This window comes from Callorhinus ursinus, unplaced genomic scaffold (genome assembly GCF_003265705.2).
Source record: "Callorhinus ursinus isolate GAN/ISIS: 27379988/994484 unplaced genomic scaffold, GSC_fseal_2.0 scaffold2, whole genome shotgun sequence".
Taxonomy (NCBI): domain Eukaryota; kingdom Metazoa; phylum Chordata; class Mammalia; order Carnivora; family Otariidae; genus Callorhinus; species Callorhinus ursinus.
In genome coordinates, this window is record NW_027397064.1 from 107,255,448 (window position 1) to 107,279,369 (window position 23,922).

At 41.5% G+C, this 23,922-nt stretch overlaps 2 long non-coding RNA genes across 2 annotated transcripts in view; one reads left to right on the forward strand and one right to left on the reverse strand.

Annotated features, from left to right (window-relative positions):
• Positions 1–11,697: 11,697 nt before the first annotated feature.
• LOC141374900 (uncharacterized) lies at positions 11,698–13,757 on the reverse strand. Its single transcript, XR_012382092.1, has 2 exons — positions 13,394–13,757; positions 11,698–11,843 (listed from the first exon to the last, which is right to left on the reverse strand). It is a non-coding gene; the product is annotated as an uncharacterized lncRNA (long non-coding RNA).
• Positions 13,758–13,835: 78 nt separating this feature from the next.
• The window catches only part of LOC112811256 (uncharacterized), a 29,829-nt gene continuing 19,742 nt past the window's right edge, over positions 13,836–23,922 (forward strand). The window contains exon 1 of the long non-coding RNA XR_003205020.1: positions 13,836–13,897. This is a non-coding gene — a long non-coding RNA (uncharacterized lncRNA). The remainder of the gene's footprint in view (positions 13,898–23,922) is intronic.

Genomic DNA, 23,922 nt, shown 5'->3' on the forward strand with positions numbered 1-23,922 from the left:
TTCACTCACCACCTCCATCCCTAGCCAGGCCCCCTTCTTGAGCCTTCTTCAGCCCTCCCCTTCCTCACCAATCATCCCAGGAATGACTTGGAAAACAGGTGGCAGTAGACATATTGAGTGTCATGTAGTGTTCCTACATTAACTGCCTTGTACACACCAAACCTGTTCACTTTGGTAAGAGAAGCTGAGTTGCACAAACCCAGCCTTGCCTGGGTTGGCTGTGTTCACAGCACAAAGTATGCCCATATTCTGGGATAGTAGCCATGGTTGTTGGCATTTATTGAGCATGGATCCTACGCCAGAACAGCACAATATGTTTCATACACAATATCTCATTCCATCCCCACCACCATCCTATGGGGTTCATTTCCTATGAGCCTCATAGAAAATGGAAACTTATAGCAATTGAGTGGTTTGCTGGCATCACACAGCCAAAGCTCATTTCCAGCCCATCTTTGTCCAGGCCAAGCCCTGAGCTCTTTTAATATATAGGGTCTCATTTGATATTTATCATATCCTCCTTAAAGGTAGCTATACTTATTTCTTTCTTCAACAAGTACTTGTTTAGTGCCAATAATGTGCAGGTTACCATGTTAGGTGTTAGACATTAGGGATGGAACATGTCAACACCCCACCTCCCATGCTGTCAGGAATGCTTAGTCAGAGGACCCTGTATATCAAGGCACAAATAAGAGACAAGTAAACAGATAGATGATACAACCTCCAGAGGCATGAAGAAAATAAAATCTGAAGGAGATGTAATTAATGATAGGAAGAAGGAAGGAATTCTTTAAGAAAGGTGGTGAGTGAAGGCCTATCCAAGCAAAGGATACTTCAGCCAGACATACACATATTTCTGGGGAGAGATAGAAATTTCAGTAATTCCTATGTGCAGAATCTTATGTGCATTCCCCTTGTGCAAAATCCCCAAAGCCAAGAAGGCTTAGCATGATAGGGAAACAAAAAGGAAGCCAGTAGTTGACATATGAGGATTAAGGGTGGAATCGTACAAGATGATGGCAGAGAAGTAGACAGGGCAGGACATTGGAGGTCTGGTAGGACTTGGTAATGTTAGATTTTTGCAGTGGAGTAAGCAGGACACTAACACAGACTGCTTTCTATTTTTAAAGATCCCTCTGATCACCTCATAAGGCATAAAGGAGTCTGGGGATTGGTGGTAAGTAAGAAGGACACTGTAAGACCAGTTGCAGAGGATTGGGGATCTTGTTTGCAGGAAAAGTCCACAGACCTGTTGAGCCCACAGGCATGGGAGGGGAGGAAAGAGAAATGGAGGGAAATAAAGGGTAACCCCAGACTAAGGACTTGAGACACTGTATGGATGGTGATGGAGTTAACAAAGATGGGGAAAAATAAAAAAGCAGCAAGTTGTGGGAGGGGGGAGGGGGTTAAAATCAAAAAATCACATTTTTGAGTATGTTAAGTTTAGAGCATCTGTCAAACAATGAATGGAGAGAAAGTACAGGTCCACACAGCCTTTTCTGCAATTCAAAAATCTACAATACTCAGAAAACAAAAGATGCTTCATAACTCATTCTGCGAATTATGTCAGTGAATGTCAGCGAATTCTGACATGATATGAAATGAAGCAATTTACACATTTTTATCCCACTTAGGATGAATATTCACATATCTTGCTGCAGAAATATCAATGTTTGATTACGGGCTGCAGCAATTGGTCCTGCTGGAGGTAATGCCTCTCTGCAATTTAAAAATTCTGGATTCCAAGACACACCTGGGGCCAAGTTTAGAGTAAGGAAATATTCACCTGAATGTAGCTAGAAATATGAGTCTAGAGCTCAAGGGAGAGGCTGGGGGCTCAGGGCTAAAGATACAAATTAGAGGACCATCAGCACAAAGATGGTATTTAGATCTTTGAGACCAGACTTGGGAGAGACCATAAATAAAGAAAAGGCAGAGGATGAGCCCTGGGGTGTGCTGTCATTTAGAGGTCATGCAGAAGTGATACAGACTTTTATCCCAGTTTTACAGAAGTGGACACCAAGGCTCATAGAGGGGAAGTGGTTTGCAGAAGGTGACATTCCTATTAAGCAACCAACCCTCATTAGCAGGCTCCAAGTTCCGGATCCTACCCCTGACCTGGGGAATGTTGAGAGGTTGTCATTGGGATACAGATGGTGGCACTGAAACCCAGCAAAGTTAATTGTCCCCTATGGGCTGATCCCACTGCCTCTGAGCATAGTAGCTCCAAGTTCTAAATTCTGAAATGACTCCGCATCTGCACAATCAGGTATGGCACCCCCTGCCACCCAAACATAGCTCATTCCCTCCTTCCTTTTGGGTATCATGCATCTCATGGAGTTGTAATTAGCTACGTATTTCTTGTTACTCCCACCCATTGTGAGCTACTTGAAGGCTGACATTGTATCTTAATCATTTTTGCATTTCTTCATGTCAGGCACTTAGTGGGAACTCAGTAAATATGTGTTGAAGTATCCTGAAATCCAACAATATTAAAATAAATGTAGGGATTCCCTGGACCATATCAGAGAAGTCTGTGGCATAAACAGGAATAAGCACAAATGAAACTGACCCCTGCTGAGGCTTCCCTTCCCCAAGTGTTATTAAATGAGCCAAAGACAGCTTCTGTATCTTGGCCTCTATATTGTTTACTTCCTCACAGCAGGGTGGGACCTGTTCTCTCAAAAGCCCATCAGAGCCAAACTCAAATTTTTATACATCCAATTGTTTTAAACATGATCCAAGTGAGCAGATTTTTAGCACTTCAGAGCCTGCCTGCTTTGCACACTCTGCAAAATGGTACCCAACTTCTGCTAGTCAGAGATAAGATAAACTCCAGAGCTGTAAAAACTCCAGCTGCTACTGCCTTTGCAACTCTGATTTATCAGACTTCTGAACAGCACCAGACACATAAGCCCCTCTTTGACCTCTCTCTCTCCCAGGACTTCTTATGCCCCTTCCTCTCTGGGTGGTGGCCCTGAACCATACATAGCCTTTGGGTGGTCTCATGCTACCAGGGACTTCTTCAAATGACAACCTGTCAAGGTGTCTTCCAAATCAAACTTGTGCTACTGCCAAATTGTGGTCATATCTTTCTCCATGATCAGCCCCCAAATCCTTCAAATCCCCTACACGAAGCCTGCCAGGTGCCCCAGTCTCCTTCCCTTCACAGAAACTGTCACCAGAAACTCTGCTGGGGCCAGAAGCTAACACTGATGCAGGGAGAAGCTCTCATAGCACCTATTTTCCAAGAGTTCCTTGTGACTTTTGAACACCCCAAAAATTGTTATATTCACTCCACAGATGAGAATTATGTAGTTATGTCTGATGCACATGTTTTGAGTACCTGCCACAGGCCAAGTTCTGACCTCAGGCCTTGATGAGCCCCAGCCCAATAGGGGAGACTGACATTAAACAAATGCTTTCAATGACTGATGCTTGGATCCTAATGGATGAAATATTCAAAGAATAGGATGTCTGAACAGAATTTTAGAGTAGCAAGTATGTGCCATACAGACATGACAGTGAAAGGTGGTCCAGTGTGTGCCCAGGTGCAGTCTGGCAGGTTTGGGAAGCTCTGGATGGTTTTGATTAGCTAAAGTAGGACACAGGATGGGAGTGTGTGGTGAGAATGCCATGCATGACAGCCCCCAAGTCATGGAAAAGAGTACCATCCAGGTCTGAAACTGGAGCTTCTGAAGGTCTCCAGCACGGAAAATAAAGACTAGATATGTGTTGAAGTCTGGGGAATGATGTGGTTGGTCAGTACTTCAGAAGACTCCCTCTGGGACCCCATTTGCATGGTGATGTGATGTCTACCATCTCTCCAAGACCTGGGGCCTCTGTGACTTGCCCAGGCCCTGGTAAAGGAACAGGTCAGATTTCTGCAGCCCTAGGATGCTCTGCAGTGGCCACCCTCTGACTCCTGCTCAGCGCATGACCAGGCTATGGGGTGGTTTAAAATAGTCCGGCCTTGGACACTCTCACTGCTGCTGGAGAAAGGAAGGACAGACCAGAGTAGATGAGCTTGGGGAGCCCCCAGATCCCAGCTGTGCAAGCATGACCCAATTTTCAAAGCAGGTAATTTCTATTAAAGGTGGCTTCCTGGCGTTCAGGGACCAGTGCTTGACCTACTTCTCTTTCAAACCCTCCCACAAAATGGGAATATTTTAGTAGAGAAACTTCCACTCTTCCCATGATTTTATTAAAACAATTAGCTGCTGCACATCTGCCTCTGCCTCTCTCAGGTCCTTGGCCTTTGGGGGCTACTTCTGTGCCCTGTCCTGACTGATACAAAGGCCAAGTCACCCAACCAGTCATGGGTCACTTTTCTGGGCTAGCCTTCCCATGGTTAACAGCCACCCCACTCTGATCTAAGTAAGGATGTGACTGGAGGGAGGGAGGGAGGAAGTTGGGTATCATAGTAATCAAGATAAACAGAGGTCATGCAGGGACATTATCCTCACATCTACTGCCCACATCCCCAGCAAAGCTCCAAAAGAACCCCTCAAACTGAGTACACCACTAGAGAGACAGCCTGGCACCTGAATACCTGGCTAGAGGCTCAGTGAGATAGCTTCAGGGCACCTCCAGGGCTAGCCCCAGAAGAACTCAGTCACAGGGAACCAGTTCTGGGAAGACTTGATGAGTACCCCAAGTCTAGGGGCTGAATGTGGACATGGAAACCAGCACTGACTTCTCACTTGAATATTTCTGAAGCAAGATACTTACTGAAGCATATAATGATGGGGGGGACTGAGGAATCTGAAGAAAGCATGCAGAGATGCATACCACCCCAGGTTTCTGTGCTCCTGGGGAGGATGAGAAGAGGACCTGGTAGTTCCCAGATTTCGTGTAGGAGAATCTCAGAGGTTAGGGGAGGAGGAGGGAAGAGCCATGGGGAATCCCAGGTATGTGATGGCTCATGCAGGTGACACCCTAGCTAGGGACGGTTTGGGATTCGGACCCTGACAGGACTGAAGGGAAACATGGCTGTCCTCTCCTAGGGAGTCCCCAAGATGGAAAGGGCTAAGGAAAAGCAGATACCCTTCTAAGAAATCCCACACACCACACACAAAACCCACCACAGCTGTAGAGCCCACAAGCAGAAGATGAAACCAGATCATCCAGGGCCAGCCTGGGATCAGTCCTCACCAACAGGTGCCCCATCCTGTGAGAGTACTCTGGCCATCTCTCTTGTTGTAACAAATGGATCACTTGTATTTCAGCATGGTTGGCAAGTAAGGTACCATCTAGTCCTTTGTTCTGAGTTATCTTTCCAAGAATGTTTAGATAAGGCACAGACTTGGAAGATAGCAAACCCCCAAAGCAAAAAACAGGCATACTTACTGTCCAGTAAAATCAAGAGAACATCTTTCTCTGGAGCAGAAGGCAGGCACACTTACTGCCCATTATAGATTTGGATTCCTTAAGCTCAGGATTCCTCTCCTATAAGGCAGCCCATGGTGTACATGGGTGTTATCTGGTTCTCCTGCCCTTGTCCTGTGAGAACTGGGGTTCAGAGAACAAGCACATAATGCTGATACGCTGGTTATTGCCATTGTGGTGAGTGATAAACTGTCCTTTATCTCTGAACCAGGAGTCTCATGTCTTTTACTGGCATCCACGAAACTGACAAACTGGCATGTTAGCTTGTCATTTAAAGGACAAAAACTCAAATCTTCACATTTCTTGACACTAACCCCTTCCCAATCCAAAGGTATTAACGAGAGGAGGAGTCATCCCAGAATTGGACACCTCTATGCAGCGATGGAGGGAGAAGAGAATCAAGTGAGCAAAACTCCCCCACTCACCCCAGCCCTGTACTCAGGCCTGGCGACTCTGGGAGGACGAGGGAGGTGGGCACTGAGATCAGGCTCAGACTGGAGATGTAAACTGCTCCCACACTATTGTAAATCATGGCAGTGACCAGAAATCTGAAAGGTCCACTCGAACTGTCACTAGGAGCTAGAAAAGGGGGGGGCTTATAGGTGCTTGGCTGAAGGGAGTGATGGAAAGGGGAAGAATCTGCTCCTGTTGATACTCTGCTGAGCTGAAGTGTCACATTCACAGCCTTGTCAAAACCCAGACCACATCTTTCACTCCTAAAGAAGTCCCAAAGATCCACTAGGTTTTCCATGTGCCCTCCTCACAGCCATGTTCTAGAACAGCTCCTGATACTCAGCCTCAGCTGTTTTCTTTGCCCCTCTCCCTCCACTTTGGTAACCCCTCCACTCTGCCATTTCTTCTTGAAGCCCCCTGCATGATAGAGCCCTTCAGCCTCTCTCCCTGGGGAGTTAATGCCCCCTAGAGGACAGCCTTCATCCAACACCAGGAGCTGTTTTTTCCATACCCTATCCTTGGGCCCTGGTGTGGGATAATTCTGAGGTGTGTCTTCTGCACTGGCTCCCAAACTTCCCCAGTGGGAACAAATCCAAGTGCCCACGGTGCTAACCTGCTCAATAACCAAGGCTTCCTTCCTTTCCTGGTCTCACCTCCCCACTTCCTACTAGTGTTGCTTGGGTTCACCTCCCAAAGAAACAAATGTTCACCTCAGGGTATGCTTTTTTGGAACCCAAACAAAAGCAATCTGTCCCTTCTGATCCCACCCAAACACAACATGAGAGATACTGCTTCATCTGCCCTATGAACCCTGATGTTCCCCACTTCCTTGTTTCCACTAGCAGCCCACACTCACTCTCCCTCCTACCCCACAGCCTCTGTAGACAGGTGAAGAAACTGAGGAACAGAAAGATTTAATGACTGTATAAAGTCAGAAACAGGCTCTCTGTGTCAGTCAGAGCCACCACCACTGAACTACCATCTGCCCTTCCCTCACCACATGGGCAGAAAGATTAGCTGGGATTTCTAGGACCTGGGTATATTTCTCTCTCCTTGGCCCATCCTTACAGAGGAAACTTCTCATGTATCATGTCCAGGGCTGCAGTGGCATCCGCCTTTCCTGCTCACTATGGCAACCCATTATTATGCCCAGCTGGCATTTAAGAGCACAAATCAAGACTCAGGCGAGATATTTTCCCCCTCCTATCACCCCTGGCACCTTATAAATCTCTCATCTAATTTGTTTTTAACTTGAATTTCACTTTGTTGTTTTCAGCCTTTTTCCATAACCTCTGAGATTCCACTGAACTCCTTCCTTTATTCTCACTGGTGTTCATGCTCCCTCCCAATTTAATATTCTCTTTGAATTTAATTAGCATGTTATTTATCCAAATCATTACAAAAGCTGACAGGAGAGCCCAAGGTGAAGGTCGCTAGCTCCCACCTCTCCCCTCACCCAGTGCACATACATCAGATGCATGACTGCCTCACATACATTGCACTCCTGACTGTTCCAGGCAAAATAATCAGATTGTCTGCAGTGCATTCCTGCTCCACTTCTGCACATATAGTTTAACCTATCTGAACCTCAAGCTTTTCATCAGTGAAACAAGGACAATGGTAGCTACTCCTCAGCATTTTGTGTGTGTGTGTGTGTGTGTGTGTGTGTGTGTGTAGGAGAGGTGGGGGATGGGATGAAAAAGCAAGTAGCCTGGAACCTGACGCAGAGTGGATACTCAATAAAACTTGACTCCTTCTCCCCACCCCTCTGAATCAAGAACAAAGGTGTACTGTGGGCCTGAGAATGTCTTTTCACATCTAGTACAGTAAACATGGTAGTAAAGGAGATTATTGGAAGGGATGTAATTTTGTCACAGTTGTAGCCTTGTGAACATTCACTTCCAGGTATCAAGTATGAAGTAAACCTTGAGCAGGCACACATAGAGAAACATGCAGTTCTTGGGGGTAATTTCTAAAATGGAAAGTTCTCTTTTTTTTAAGATTCTATTTATTTATTTGTCAGAGAGAGATGAGAGAGTGCACAAGCAGGGGAAGCAGCAGGCAGAGGGACAAGCAGACTCCCCACTGAGCAAGGAGCCTGATGTGGGACTCAATCCCAGGACCCTGAGCCAAAGGCAGACTCTTAACCGACTGAGCCACTCAAGCATCCCTAAAATGGAAATTTCTAACTGGTTCTCCATGAAAGAGCTTATCTGGTTTTGCTTAATGAGGTATCCCCATCAGCTGCACAAGGCCTGGCACACACTGGGTGTGGCACTGACTGCCAGTGAATCAATATATACAACTCCCTTCTGCTTTAATAATAGAACCTCTGAATTTCAGCTGGACCCCTGCTCCCCTTGCAGTTAGCTGTGGCCATGTAACCAAGTTCTGGCCAGTGTTACAATGCAACATTCAAGTTAGGTCTTGAAAAGAATTTGCCTTCCCCTTTCCCACCTTTTCCACTAGCGAGAATGTGGACATGGGGAAAGGAGCTGGACTATACAATGGAAGCTCCCTATTGAAGGTATTAGAGCAAAAAGGGAGGAGTCTGGATCCGACATTGTGGGTGTCGGAGGGTGCAAACTAGCCTGCTCCATGGACATAAGACTCACAGAATACCAAAAGTCAAATAGCAGACATAAATCAAACCTGTTCAATAATAAACTACATACACATTAATAAAACAATCCAATCAAAAAGGCACTGAACTAGGGGGATTCTACCAAACATTTAAAGAACAGTTAATACCTATTCTTCTCAAACTATTTCAAAAATTGGAAATGGAAGGAAAACTTCCAAATTCATTCTATGTGGCCAGGATTACCCTGATACCAAGACCAGAGAGACACCACAAAAAAAATATAATAAAATAAACAAAGGAGGGGGGAATACAGGTCAATATCTCTGATAAACATAGATGCAAAAATAAAGGGGGGAAATCAGAGGGGGAGAAGAACAATGAGAGACTATGGACTCTGAGAAACAAACTGAGGGTTCTAGAGGGGAGGGGGGTGGGGGGATGGGTTAGCCTGGTGATGGGTATTAAAGAAGGCACGTACTGCATGGAGCCCTGAGTGTTATACACAAACAATGAATCATGGAACACTACATCAAGAACTAATGATGTAATGTATGGTGATTAGCATAACATAATAATAAAAAAATCTTCAATAAAATACTAGCAAACAGAATCCAACAATCCATTAAAAGAATCATTTACCATGATCAAGTGAGATTTATTCCCAGTATGCAAGTGTGGTTCAATATTTGCAAATCAATTATCATGATTGATTTCATCAACAAGAGAAGGTTAAAAACCATATGATCATTTCAATAGACACAGAGAAAACATTTGAAAAAGTACAACATCCAATCATGATAAAAGCCCTCAATAAAATAGGTTTAGAGGGAACATATCTCAACATAATAAAGGTCATATATGGAACATCATATTCAATGGGAAAAAACTGAGAGCCTTTGCCAAGGTCAGGAACAAGAATGTCCACTCTCACCACTTTTATTCAACATAGTACTGGAAGTTCAAGCCACAATAGTCAGATGACAAAAAGAAATAAAAGGCATCCAAATTGGTAAGGAAGAAATAAAACTTTCTCTATTTGCAGATCCCATTAGATTCTCTATAGAAAGCCCTAAAGACTCTACCAAAAAATTACTAGAACTGATGAAATGAATTCAGTAAAGTCACAGGATACAAAATCAATGTGCAGAAATCTGTTGCACTTCTATACACTAATAATGAAGCAGCAGAAATTAAAATTAAGAAAACAATCCCATTTGCAATCACATCAAAAATAATAAGATACCTAGGAATATACCTAACCAAAGAGGTGAAAGACCTGTACTCTGAAAACTATAAAACACTGATGAAAGAAATTGAAGATGACACAAAGAAGTGGAAAGACATTCCACGCTCATGGATTGGAAGAACAAATACTGTTAAAATGTTTATACTATCCAAATCAATCTACACATTTAATGCAAGCCTTATCAAAATACCAAAGGCATTTGTCACAGAATTAGAACAAAAAATTCTAAAATTTATATAGCACTACAAAGCCCCTACATTGCCAAAGGAATGCTGAAAAGGCAAAACAAAGCTAGAGGTATCACAATTCCAGACTTCAAGTTACATTACAAAGCTGTAATAATCAAAACAGCATGGTACTGGCACAAAAATAGACACATAAATCAATAGAACAAAATAGAGAACCCAGAAATAAACCCACAATTATATGTTCAATTAATCTTTGACAAACCAGGAAAGAATATCCAATGGGAAAAAAATCTCTTCAACAAATGGTGTTGGGAAAACTGGACAGCAACATGCAAAAGAATAAAAGTGGACCATTCTTATACGATACACAAAAATAAATTCAAAATGGATGAAAGATCTAAATTTGAAAGAGGAAATCATCAAAATCCTAGAGGAGAACATAGGCAGTAACCGCTTTGACATCAGCCATAGTAACTTCTTAATAGATATGTTTCCTGAGGCAAGGGAAAAAAAGCAAAAATGAACTATTTAGACTTCATCAAAATAAAGCTTCTGCACAGCAAAGAAAACAGTCAACAAAACTAAAAGGCAACCTATGGAATGGGAGAAGATATTTGCAAATGACATATCTGATAAAGGGTTAGTTTCCAAAATATATAAAGAGCTTGTCAAACTCAACACCCAAAAAACAAATAAGCCAATTTTTAAAAAATGGGCAGAAGACGTGAATAGACATTTTTTCCAAAGAAGACATTCAGATGATTAACAGACACATGAAAAACAAACATGAAAACAGAGAGATGGAAAAGACACATGCTCAACATCACTCATCATCAGGGAAATACAAATCAAAACCACAATGAGATATCACCTCACACCTATCAGAATGGCTAAAATCAACAACACAAGAAACAACAAGTGATGGTGAGGATGTGGAGAAAGGGGAACCCTCTTACTGTTGGTGGGAATGCAAATTGTCACAGCCACTCTGGAAAACAGTATGGAGGTTCTTTAAAAAGTTAAAAATAGAACTACCTTACAATCCAGTAATTACAATACTAGGTATTTACCCAAAGGATACAAAAATACTAATTCAAAGAGATATGTGCACCCCAGTGTTTATAGCAGCATTATCAACAATAGCTAAATTATGGAAAGAGCCCAAATGTCCATTGACTGATGAATGGATAAAGAAGATGTGGTATATGTGTATATACATATATATATATATATATATATGCAGATGTTGAACCAACCTTGCAGCCCAGGGATAAATCCCACTTGGTCGTGGTGAATAATCCTTTTAATGTACTGTTGGATCCTATTGGCTAGTATTTTGGTGAGAACTTTTGCATCCATGTTCATCAAGGATATTGGTCTGTAATTCTCCTTTCTGATGGGGTTTTTGTCTGGTTTTGGGATCAGGGGACGGGGGTGGAGGGATGGGTTAGCCTGGTGATGGGTATTAAAGAGGGCACGTACTGAATTGAGCACTGGGTGTTATACTCAAACAATGAATCATGGAACACTACATCAAAAACTAATGATGTAATGTATGGTGATTAACATAACAATAAAAATTATTAAAAATAAAAAAACTAGTGATGTAATGTATGGTGATTAACATAATAAAAAAAAGAAGGGCACTTGTTATGATGAGCACCAGGTGTTGTATGTGGGTGATGAATCACTAAATTCTACGTAAGAAACTAGTGTGCACTGTATGTTAACTAACTGGAATTTAAATAAAAACTTGGAAAAATAAAACAAACACAAACAAACAGAAGGCAGTGAACTAGTCTGCCAAGTCTTCCGTAAAAAAAAAATACCAGACTATGTGGTAAACAGCAGACATTTATTTTCTCATATTTGTGAAGGATGCAAGTCCACAATCAAAGTGACAGAAAATTCATTTTCTGGTGAAAGTTCTCTTCCTGGCTTGCAGATGGATGCCTTCTCACTGTGTCCTCACCTGGCCTCTTCTCTGTGTGCATGGAGGGAGACAGAGACAGAGATAGATCTGGTGTCACTTTCTTTTTTTTATAGGGACACAAAAGTTTTTGGATTAGGGCCCCACCCTTATGATCTCATTTAACCTTAGTTATCACCGCAAAGTCCCTTTCTCTAGGTACAATCACGTTGGGGGTTAGGGTTTCAATACATGAATTCAAGGGGCACAAATTCAGTACATGACAACATTCACTGGAAATTGCAAAAGGTACACTCTAGCTAAAACAATATTGAAAAAGTACAAACTTGAAAGACTCACACTTCCTGATTTCAAAACTTACTATAATAGTCAAGACAGTATGGTTCAGGCACAAGGATAAAACATATAGATCAGTGGAATAGAATTAAGAATCCATAAATAAACCTTCACATTTATAGTGAACTGATTTTCAACAAAGATGCCAAGACAGTTCAATTGGGAAAGTACAATCTTTTTAACAAATGGCACTAGAAGGGCTGAATGCCCACATACAGAAGAATAAATGTGGATCCCTTCCTTTCATCCTATATAAAAATCAAAATCTATCATAAACCTAAGTATAGAAGTTAGAACTATAAAACTCTTAAAAGAATACACAGGTTTAGTAAGTCTTCATAACCTTGGATTAAGCAATGGTTTCTTAGAAGTGGCACAAAAAACACGAACAACAACAACATAAAATGGATGCACTGAAATTAAAAATGTTGTGATGCAAATGCTATCATCAAGAAAGTAAAAAACAACCACAGGATGGGAGGAAATATTTGTAAATCAAACATATCTAATTAGTATCCAGGGACTAGTATCCAGAATATATAAATAATTCTTACAACTGAATAATAAAAAAGACAACATAATTTAAAAAAAGACAAAACATTTGAATACACATTTCTCTAAAGAAGATATACAAATGGCTAATACATACATGAAAATATGCTCAACATCATTAATCATTAGAGAAATGAAAATCAAAACCATAGTGAGATATCACTTCGTACCCATTAGAACTGTTATATCCAAAAAGGTAGATAATAGCCAGTGTTGGTAAGGATCTGCAGAAATTGGAATCTTCATACATTGCTGCTAGGAATGTAAAATGGTACGGTTGCTTAGGAAAACAGGTTGGAATTTCCTTAAATAGTTAAACAGAGAGTTATTATATGACCCAACAATTCCACTCTTAGTTAAAAGGAATGAAAACATATACCACACAAAAAATTTACATAAATGTTCATAATAGCCAAAAAATGGAAGCAACTCAAATGTCCATCAACTGCTCAATGAATAAATAAAATGTGATATAGCCATGTAGTAGAATATTATTTGGCAATAAAAAGGAATGATATATGATACAACATGTATGAATCTTGGAAACATTTTACTAAATGGAAAAAGCCTGTCACATACACACACACAAAAACATATTTTATAATTCCATTTATACAGCAAGTCTAGAACAGGAAAATTTATATACACAGTAAGTAGACTAGTGGTTGCCTAGGGCTTGGGGGGTGAGGGGGTGGGGGAGAAAGAGAACTTCTTACAGAATGGCTGCTGTTGTTTCCTGCTGGGGCTGCCAAGTGAAGAGTGGGCCTTAGTCCCCCTTGTGCTGGCCTGGGGATGGATGGTATGCCTGGCAGTCTTTTCCCCCCGGAATTGATGCCAGAAGGCCTTTCCCCTGTTGACATCATCCAGACCAGACCAGTGCTATGAAAATGCATAAATAAGACTGGTGCTCAGATGGTGATCTATCTTCATCAGAAGAGGTATGAGGTCTGTACACCAGATTCTGCTGTTGCCCTAAAGTGGGAGGGTACCGTCCATGATTCCAGCAGGTGCAGCCCTGCCTCCCAGTGAGGCTTCCAGACTATGGGCTGCAGATCCCCTGGTGACAGGGAGGTCAGAGATGCAGAGCCAGGCACACTGCAATGGTCATTACAGTCTCCAGGCAACAGAACAATCTAAGAATTCCAGACTTGGAGGGAATGAACCCCATGGTTCCTGTGAGATGACTTTGGGCTGTTGGGTTGGACACTGCCCTCCAACAGGTAGGTTCAGGCCACATCAGCCACATACTCTCCCAGTCTTCATCTTTCTTGCCCTCACATACAGAGCTCTGCATATTTGGGGTTTGGTTCTATGAAGACTGGAAATGGGGTGAGTATGGGAAGGGCAATGAAGAATGGAAAAGGAAGATGTGGAAGAAGACAGAAATGGGGGCAAGGATTAAGGATGTGAGGGTGGGAATGAGACAGTGATGGAAGATCCACCTGCCAGATTCATTTGCCAGAACTAGAGCCAGTTCTAGGATATGGCAAGTGAGGCACTCACTTTGGGGGCAAAATTTAGGGGCACCAAAAACTCAACAGTCAAGATAAATATTTTAATGCAATATTTCTAAAAATTTAAATTAATGCAAAAAAATCCATGATGAAGAAAATATCAAGATTTTAAACAAAAGTGGGATCCATATTTCTAATTGTCCCTTTTGCTTGAAGCTCCAATATGGCCCCTCTAACATGGCTAGACAGGTGCTGCTACTGAAGTAGCCTTGAGCTAGAGGGAAGTAGGTAAGGAGATTCTGAGCCTCCAGGACATCAACCATTCTCTGCATACAGTCTAAAAGGAAACAAAGGAAGGTGGAAATGACAACATTCTAATGGAAAACTCAGCCACCAGAAGGATAAGACCAGAATGGTCCCCAATGCTCGCATACCCAGCTTAGGCTCACAAAAGTGAAGCTTCTCTGGGACTCTGGAACATCTCCACATGGATCAGTACACATAATCCTCATACTAATCTCCACCTTCAGTGCTCTCAATGTCCCCATCTTACAGATGAGAAAACCAAGGCCCTTGAGTATAGTAACATTCTTAGGGCCACACAGCTGACAAGGGGAGGTCCAGTATTACATCCAGGCTCCTGCTTTCAGCCTTCACACCTCACTGACCCCTTCAAGCACAGCCACAGTCTTGCCCTGCATTAGGTTACTCCATGGTCAGCCTCCACACCCGTGCACTGCCTGACATCATCTCTACCTGGTCCACTGACTGCTGCATTCCTCATCATCTGCCTCCCAGATTTGGGCCTGATGGATGATCAGCATTGATTAAAACAGGGAGAAGCTAGGGAAAAGTTCTGAAAAGCAAGTGTCTTCCCATCTGACCAAGGAGTCAATGTCAGAATGAGAACTGCTGGATTCGAATAGACACAGGGGCCCTGAGGGTGAAAGGTCCCCAAAACTCCCATGCTGAACACAGCTATCCCTTATGCTGGATAGTTTCTGGCCCATCACCAGTATTCGATAAATATTTGTTGAACATTTAAAGAATTAATGCAGTGTTTTTCAACCTTGGCACTGTTGACAATTTGGGCCAGATAATTCTTTGTTGCAGAGGCTGTCCTGTGCATTGTAGGATATTTAGCAGCATCCCTGACCTCTACTCATTAGATGCTAATAGTGCCTTCCAGTTATGACAACCAAAACTGTCTCCAGACATGGCCAAATATTCCCTGGAGAGCAAAATCACCCAGCTGAGAGCCACTGAACTAATGAATCAGAGAATGAGAAAATGAACAGCTCTTGGCCATCCTAAAGGAGAAGCAGGCCCTGGTGATGCTGAGCAGACCCAGATGGGAGTCAGAAGTAGTCAGAAGACCCTGGAACATCTTTTTTAAGAGGCAGAGATGAAGGCACTGTCACTGCTTTTCTCCACTCATCAAGTGGCCTATCCATAGCAAATTTTCAAAGTGTGACAGTTTCAGCAGCAACAAATGACTGATCGGGGATCCAGCCCATGGCTAAGAGCTCTGTCACTGTTCCAAGCCACTGCCTGACTTACACCCAGGCCAGAAACAATTCACTACTTCTCCTTAAAAGAGCAATTTCCCCTGAGAGTGATGGATGGCCTGCCACTCACCAGCCACAAACCAACCCTATTTCTCACCTTCACACAGCTGCGCCACTCCAGGGCTTTACAGTAAACTAATCAACAGTCAAGAGCAGGTTGTGGAAGGACGCAGGGTGGGCAGAACAAATCTCCAAATTCAAAGAGACAAGGCCCATCAAATTGTGTCTCCGGCCTCTGCCCTGGCCCCATCACCAGCACTAGCTGCTGTCCAATTAAGAAAAGTAGAGACAGACAAGCCTTGTGAACTGGGGACTTGGAGTCACAGGGACATGTCCCCAACTGGAGTTGGCTTTTATGTTGGTCCTCAAAGATCCTTATAAAGAAGAGTATGGAAACCATAATACGTTACCATTTAACACCCTTCAGTTTGGCAAACATTAAGAAGTTGGCCAATACAAAGTTCATGAGAATTTGGAGCAGTGGGAAGTGGAGTGTAAGCAGGTAGGAGCTCTGTGGAAAACAATGCATTACTGTCCTGTGACCTGGATGCCACATGTTGTATGACTCAGCCATTCCATTCCTGGATATGGAACAGTAACCCACAAAAATGTGTGCACAGGTACACCAGGAGGCATTCACAGAAATGTCCGCAGTAGCACAAAAAAGGGAAAATAAACATAGTAAAAATGTTCATAGAGAAAAATAAGGGGAACAATCCAAATATCCATCAGTAGTAAAATGAAGAAAGAGAATACTATATAAAATATAGATAAATTTCATAAATGCAATATTAAATGCAAAAAAACAGACTAAAGGAAACACATACAGAATCTTTCTACTGAGATAAGGCTCAAAAACCTACAAAAGAGATATATTCACCTGTGATAAAATTTATTAAAAAAGGAGTAAAGGATTAATAAACTTTATTTCAAAAGAGTGATTGCAGTGTACCAAGGGGGCTACAGGGTTTTTGGTAATGTTCTATTTCTCAAGCTGGGTGGTGGATACACAAGTGTTCATTGTATTATTGTCACTACTTAAATTATATGTGCAGATATTATTATATATCTACTCATATGATTGAAATATATTTCCTAATAAAAAGATTAAGGAGTATGGGATATCCTATCCCTACAGGATGGAGAGTTCCATATCCAGGAATGGAATGGCTGGGTAATACAACATGTGGCAGCCAAGTCACAGGGCAGTAATGTATCATTTTCCACAAAGCTCCTACCAGTTCCTACCAGCACACACCCCAGCAGTAAACAAGAGCTCCTGTGGCTCCATATCCTCATCAACTTTTGCATTGTCAGCCTCTTAAACAGTAATAAAGAGGAATGCTTAGCTTTTTCAGAGAAGTTCCAGATGAGGTCAGAGCTCCCCCCAAAAAAGCATGCCCTATAAAAGTCAGTCATGTCCTCCACACAACAAAGGTTCAATGACTGCTCTTGTACTAGATTATCCAGTCAGCTAGGGGGCACCTCAGGAAGCAAAAAAATATCTGAAGCCAAGGGAAATGGGGGAGGGGCTTCTTTGAGTCACTGTGCTGCCTCCTAACCTCCTTCATGGATAGTATAGGGCTTCATAGCCCCAACAAGCACAAATTATGTGTTGAGCAGTGACCATGAATCATTTACTGCTCACAACAACCCTGCAAGGGAAGCTTTATTATTCCCATTTTATAGATGAGGAAACTGAGGCTTAGAAAGTTGATGCTACTTGCTCAAGATTACATAACTACTAAAAAGTGTAGACAGGTTTCAAACTCAAGTCTGTCTGATGTCAAATCTTGACCTCTTTCCCATAAGATAGGCTGCCTTTTGAGTTTCATCACCTACCAGCACCCTTTTCCATCTACTGCAGAAATGCCTTTGGAGAAACAAATATAAATACCCCTTCCTCAAAGGCTGTTTCATATAAGGTCAACTTAAAGAGGAGCAATTTTAAGTCACCCAGCCCAGCTGCCAGGCCAATAGTATAATTGGGCAGTCACTAGTTTGTCATTAGTAAGAAGTGATAGCAAAGCAAGGATACAGGGCAGTTGTACCCTGTTTCTACTCGGCAAGCAAAATGAAACTTTTTTTTTTCTTTACAAGCAAGAGCCATGAAAGAATACAAGCATCCCAAGAGCTGCAGCAGCCACTCCGCAGGCAACACTGGTGGGTGCTTCTCATGGGGCAGAGCACAGTCAAAACCACCTAATAAGCAGTGAGCACCCAAAAGAGACCCACCCCAGAGATGCTGGGCTTGTTGGCCTCCCTGACAGTGCTCTCCACCTTTCCATATCAATAATCCCAAACACAGACAACCACTGCCCTGGTCTCAACAAATGGGAAACAAGATTGCATCTTCTTTGGCTCTGTAGTGTCTTCAGGTGAGATTCCTTACTGTGGTGAATAAGGTCATCCTCAATCTCTCTCATCTCAATTCCTGCCATGTGGACATCCAGGAAAGGGCTGCAGGAAGAAGAAACAGTTGCCACTCCCAGGCATATTAGAGAAATAGTAAGGGAGCAGGGCACTGTGGCTGGATTGAATGAGTGAAATGAAGAGAGAGTTAAAGAAAGCAACACTGGTGAGTTTTCCTTTTATTCTGAATAAAATGGAGAGCCATTGCATGATTTGAGCAGAAGAGTCATAGGGTCTGTTTTCCATTTTCAAGAATCTCTCTGCAATTGTGTAAAGAATGCACTGCAGAGGGAGAAGGGTGGAGGCATAGACAAACTGAAGGTTGTTCAGGAAACGAGGTGTGAGCTGATGGTAGGATGAAACTGGTGATAAAAGTGGATGCTGGATTTATTTGGAAGTTGGAATCAGTAGGGTTTCCTGACAGATTGAATGAGGAGTGTAAAAGAAAGAATAGGGTCAAGGATGATTCCAGAACTTTTGACCTGAGCAACTGAGAAAAAGAAGTTATCAGTCACTGAATGGGAAGGCTGTAAGTCTAATGGATCATTTCAAGTTTGGGGGACAGGCAGAGATTGGAGTTCAGTTGTAGGCATGTTGAATTTCAGATGTCTATCCAACATCCAAGAAGAGATATAGAGTATATAGTTGCTGAATATAGAAAAATAAGCTTCAAGAGACAAATCAAGACTGAATTACAAATTTGGGAGTTGTCAGAATGTGTATAGTATCTACATTCATGAGACTGAGTGTAATCACCAAGGAAGAAAATATACATGGAGCACAGAAGAGGACCAAGAACTGAGCACAGAGATCCTCCGACTTTAATAGTTCTGAAGAGGAGAAAACAACACAAGATGGAGATGATCCATCAGTAATTCAACTGCTACATACATATGTCCATGCATGCACATACATATGCACACATGCATGTGCATACACTTAAACTTACATGTGCTGATGTGCATACATATGCACATACATACAATTTCACAATCTCTAAAAAGACAAAACATAATCCAAAATCTCTGCAAAATATCACTCACAATATCCATAACATACTAGATGCTCAAAGAAAGAAAGAAATGTACCCATAATCAAGAAGAAACAAGTCAATAATGCCGACCCACAGATCACTCAAATTTGGAATTAGAAGACAATGACATTTTCTTAAAAACTATTTTAAGTGAAGAAATGAGAAGAAAAAATGGATAGAATGGTTGAGGAGATGAAGACTCTCAGGAAAGAAATTTCAGCCATAAAAAGAGAATCAAATTGGAATTATAGAACTGAAAAACACAGCATCTAATTGAAAAATGTATTAGATGAGTCAATGTTGGGCTACACTCAGTGGAGAACAATTCATGAATTTGGATGTGTTAACAGAAATTATCCAAGCTAAAACACACAGAGAAAATAATTTTTAAAAAAACAGAGTGACACATGTGAGACAATACAAGTGATCCAACAAGGTCTAACAATATAAGTGGTCTAACACAGGTTTCCAGAAAGAAACAAGAAGAGAAATGGGGCAGAAGAAATATTGAAGAGAAAACGGCCAAAATTTTTCTAAATAAAAATTGATGAAAGACCTAAGCCAAATACCCAAGAATGCTGGTGGGAGTATAAGCTAACAGAGGAAGTAAAATGGAATTTTTTTAAATTATTTAAATGCTTGATTACTCCAAAAGAAGTCAGGAAAGGAGAACCAAAAGAACAATACCACCACCACCACCAACAACAACAACAACAACAAAACAGATGGAATATATAAAACAAATAGCAAATGATAGACTGAAACCCAACAATTTCGATAATTTTGTTAAATGTAAACTGACTAAGCCAGGACTCAACTTAAAAGGCAAGCACTGTCAAAATGAATTCTTTTTTTAAAAAAATTCTATGTTATTAATAAGAGACAAAGTTTAAATTTAATAGTCAATATAGGTTGAAAGTAAAAAGTTGGAGAAATATGTGCCTTGCAGACACTGATAACAAAAAGGTGGTATGACTACAGTAATAGAGTACTCTTCAAGACATTGCCAGAGATACAGAAGAACATGTCACAATGTTCAGAGGATTAATTCTCCAGGAGGACATAACAATCTTAATATGTGTCCACCTAATCACATAGATTCAAAATACACGAAACAATGATCAAAATAAACAGAAATACACAGATTCATAACTAGAGTTGGAAATCTTAACACTCCTCTCTCAGTAAATGATTTTTAAAAAATGTGATTTTAAAAATCAGTACAGTATAAAAGAATAGAACATCACAATTAACCAATTTGATGAAATTGGTAGAACACTATACCCAGGAAGTTCAAAACACACTTCCTTTTTATGAAAATGCTCATGGAACATTCAACAAAATAGACCATGGATGTGCTGGTGCATAAAATATGTCCCAATGGGTGAAATTTTACAGAGTCCATTCTTACTTACTCTGGAATTAAATTAGAAATAAATTAGTAAAATATTATTTTACAAATTAACTAGAAAAATACCTCCCCACCAAAATCTCTTGAAACTAAGCAGTAGACTTCTATATATCCTGAATCTAAGAAAAACTCAAAGGAAATTAGACATTTTTATCAAAATGATAATGAACACCCAACATTTCAAAATGTGTGAAAGGCAGCTAACGCAGTACTTAGATATAAATTTATGATTTTAATTCCACATATTAGAAAACAAGAGTCTTAAATCAGCTTCTACTTCAGAAGTTAGCAAAAGAAAAGCAGTATAAGTTCAAAACAAATAGAAAAGCAAAGAAATCGTAAAGATGAGAGGGTAAGAAAAATAAATGGAATAGAAAATAGAGTAGCCATGAAAAAAATCAGAAAAACCAAATTTTTTTTCTTTATAAAGAACGTTAATAAAATAACAAGAATGTCAAGGAAACAGAAGAAAATAAAACACAAATTACCAGTATTGGGAATGAAGTGAAAATCTGAAATGTCCTACAGATGTTAAAAGAATAATAATAAACTATTATGACCAACTTCATGTCAAGTTTCAATTACCTTAGATGATAAAAAAGCACCTTGCAAAATACAACTTCCCAAAATTGTCACAAGAAGAAATAGAAAAATCAGATTAGCCTTCCATTTTTTTAATGAAGACCATCATTTAAAATCTTCCTAAAAACAAACAAACAAAAAAACAAAAACAAGCAAACAAAACAAACAAGACTCCAGATCCAAATGGCTTTGCTAGTGATTTCTACCAATTTGAGAAAGAAATACCAATCTTAAACAAACACAGAGAGCCAAGGAGGAAACATTCCCAACTCATTTTATGAGACTAACATAACCCTAATAAAAAAACCTGACAATATTATAAGAAAAGAAAGACTCCTCATGAAGAGACACAAAAATCCTTCACAACATATTAGTAAATCAAATCCAGAAATACCCCGCCAACATCTGTCATTTCCAGACTTGCTAATTGTAGCCATTCTGACTGGTGTGAGGTGATATCTCATTGAGGTTTTGATTTGGAATTCCCTGATAACAAGCGATGTTGAGCACTATTTCATATGTCTCTTGGCCATTTGGATGTCTTCTTTGGAAGACATGTCTGTGTTTTCTGCCCATTTCTTTATTAGATCATTTGTTCTTTGGGTGTTGAGTTTAAGAAGTTCTTTATAGATTTTGGATACTAGCCCTTTATCTGATATATCATTTGCAAATATCTTCTCCCATTCTGTCGGTTGTCTTTTGGTTTTGTGGACTGTTTCCTTTGCTGTGCAAAAGCTTTTTATCTTGATGAAGTCCCAATAGTCCATTTTTACACTTGCTTCCCTTGCCTTTGGCGATGTTTCTAGGAAGAAGTTGCTGCGGCTGAGGTCAAAGAGGTTGCTGCGTGTTTTCTCCTTTAGGATTTTGATGGACTCCTGTCTCACATTTAGGTCTTTCAATCATTTGGAGTCTATTTTTGTGTGTGCTGTAAGGAAATGGTCTAGTTTCATTCTTCTGCATGTGGCCGTCCAATTTTCCCAACACCATTTGTTGAAGAGACTGTCTTTTTTCCATTAGACATTCTTTCCTGCTTTGTTGAAGATTAGTTGACCATAGAGTTGAGGGTCTATTCCTGGGCTCTCTATTCTGTTCCATTGATCTATGTGTCTGTATTTGTGCCAGTATCATACTGTCTTGATGATTACAGCTTTGTAATAGAGCTTGAAGTCGGAATTGTGATGCCACCAGGTTTGCTTTTCTTTTTCAACATGCCTCTGGCTATTCGAGGTCTTTTCTGGTTCCATACAAATTTTAGGATTATTTGTTCCATTTCTTTGAAAAAAAGTGGATGGTATTTTGGTGGGGATTGCATTGAATGTGTAGATTGCTCTAGGTAGCATTGACATCTTCACAATATTTGTTCTTCCAATCCATGAGCATGGAACATTTTTCCATTTCTTTGTGTCTTCCTCAACTTCGTTCATGAGTACTTTATAGTTTTCTGAGTACAGATCCTTTGCCTCTTTGGTTAGCTTTATTCCTAGGTATCTTATAGTTTGGGGTGCAATTGTAAATGGGATCGACTCCTTAATTTCTCTCTCTTCTGTCTTGTTGTGTGTGTATAGGAATGCCACTGATTTCTGTGCATTGATTTTATATCCTGCCCCTTTACTGAACTCCTGTATGAGTTGTAGCAGTTTTGGAGTGGAGTCTTTTGGGTTTCCCACATAAAGTATCATATCATCTGCAAGGAGTGAGAGTTTGACTTCTTCCTTCCCAATGTGGATGCCTTTTATTTGTTTTTGTTGTCTGATTACTGTAGCTAGGACTTCTAATACTATGTTGAAAAGAGGTGGTGATAGTGGACATCCCTGCTGTGTTCCTGACCTTAGGGGGAAAGCTCTCAGTTTTTCTCCATTGAGAATGATATTCGCTTTGGGTTTTTCATAGATGGCTTTTATGATATTGAGGTATGTACCCTCTATCCCTATACTCTGAAGAGTTTTGATCAAGAAAGGATGCGGGGGGCGGAGCAAGATGGCGGAGGAGTAGGAGACCTAGATTTCGTCTGGTCTCAGGAATTCAGCTGAATAGGGATCAAACCATTCTGAACACCTACGAACTCAACAGGAGATCAAAGAGGAGAGTAGCAACAACTATCAGAACAGAGAAGCGACCACTTACTGGAAGGTAGGACGTGCGGAGAAGTGAATCCGAGGCGACATTCGGGAGGATAGACGGTGGGGGAGGGGCCTCCGCCGGCCGCTTCTGGCAAGTGCTAGAGCCGCGGAGCACAAAATCGGACCTTTTAGAAGTCGGTTCCGCTGAGGGACGTTGCTCCAGTGGCTAAGCGGGGGTGGAACCCTTGCGGGACAGTGGGGTCTCAGGACCCTTGGGGTCACAGAAAGACCAGGGGAGCCTGAGTGCGCCAGAGCTCCCAGGTATCAGAGCGGGGAAGCCGGCTGCAGACACGGAGCTGAGGCGCGGGCTCTCAGCTTGGGGTTGCCATAAACTGTGATCTGCGGCCCTGTCGGGCCACTGTTCCTCCAGTAGGGACCCAACAAGCGGCAGAGCCGGGGAGACTCCCTTTTCTTCCCAGGGAGGAGCGGTGCGGGAATGCAATGCAGGGATCTGCTGGGTTTGGAGACTCCACATGGGGTTGGGTGCCAGAGATACAAACGCTCAGTCACAGGCCGGGTGAGCACGGAGAGCGGCCGGAGACCAGGGACAAGGGAGTGACTGCTTTTCTCTGGGGGCACACTGAGGAGCGGGGCCCCGAGTTCTCAGCTCCTCCAGGTGGAGATTGGGAGGCCACCATTTTTGCCCTGGTCCTCCAAGGCTGTAC